Source organism: Charadrius vociferus, unplaced genomic scaffold, assembly GCF_000708025.1.
Source record: "Charadrius vociferus isolate BGI_N301 unplaced genomic scaffold, ASM70802v2 scaffold502, whole genome shotgun sequence".
In the NCBI taxonomy this organism is placed as follows: Eukaryota; Metazoa; Chordata; class Aves; order Charadriiformes; family Charadriidae; genus Charadrius; species Charadrius vociferus.
In genome coordinates, this window is record NW_009647233.1 from 885,995 (window position 1) to 887,435 (window position 1,441).

The window sequence follows — 1,441 nt, forward strand, 5'->3', positions numbered from 1 at the left end:
GGAACAGCCCCATCCCCGGCAGCTTCTCCCCCGTAAAACCAGCCCGTAAGAAACGTCGTTTTAGACCAGACCTTTGAATCCCCACGCCCTTCGCGTTAAATAGCCGCACAGAGGTTGGACCACAGCGCCAAGTCTTTAAACTCTTTTATTCCAGACAGATCTGAGTGTTACACAAAGTGTCGTGGTCAGTAACTCCATCGAGAAGGTTAAAAAGAGGCGGTGCACGTGGCAGGGTGCCCGAGGGCGGCGGAGGTACAGACGCCCGCCGAGGTCCGGCAGAGGGACCGCTGGAAGACGTGCCGGTGCTGACGGGTGACTCCCTCCCTGCCGTGTCCCAAGGGACTTGCCATTAACACGGTTATAAGGTGCATTCAGATCAGGTCCCAGAGGGTGAGTGCATGAAAAGGGGCAGCTGAGGATGCTGGGTGCAAAATAAGCCATAAGAAAAAGGGAAAAAAAAGCCAAAAGTGGACATTTCCTAAAGCAACTCGGGGAGATACCTGGGGCCAGGGGTATCTACCACCACCAGGAGCACTTCAAGCCTCCACTGTCTGCACACCCGACACCATGAACGCTCTCAGAGCCAGGCCAGCTTCTTGGGCGAACTTATTTGCACCCTAAAAAGCTTCGCTCAAAGGCCGTCAGGGTCTCACTGCAACACGCCAGCAGCGCCCGTGCTCCCCCCACGCAGCTGAAGGGCATCCCAGGCTCCGGATCTCCATCACAGCCCTTCACGAGGAGCCGATCAAAGCAGAGGGGACACCTACATCTCTCGGCTACGGGCATCGGTATAACCCTGAGATCTACCAGTATCGCTTATCCCGGGGTGGCAGGGTTCAGCATCGGCCGGGTTGTCCCGCATCCCAACGATGCGCTGTACCAGCACGGGCAGCAAACGGTGAGACCTGCTGCCTGCCCTGCCCTGCCAGGACCTGGGCATCTGCCCACGTCTGGCCACACGCAGGGATGCAGAGCAGAAAAATGAGCAGCAAGCGAAAATGGAAGGAGCTGAGCCCCGAGCTTATGGGTCGGTTCAGGACACGGGCGACACAACCCTGGGATTGTCCTCTCATTGTCCCCTGGCCAGCTCGGGGAGCAGCCAACAGACACATCTTCCAGGAGGGACTCAAAACTTCTTGCTGGCACCTTTTGCTGCAACCTGGTCCTCATTATTTCTTAATTAACATATCCAAGAAATCAATTAACTGCGACATTTCTAATTAAATACTACAGGAGATGATCATCTCATTATTATTATCTGCTGAGGTGAACAACTTGATGTGTGTGGTGGGTTTTGCGCTCCCCATTTCTTCCACTTCCCCAATTATAGGAAATAAGAAATGCAAATGGTTGGGTTGTTCTCGCAAACCGAAGGCTCCTTTTTGTACATTAGGGAAGTCGAAGAGATTAATTAGCTATTAAGTGAATGTGCTTAATGTTA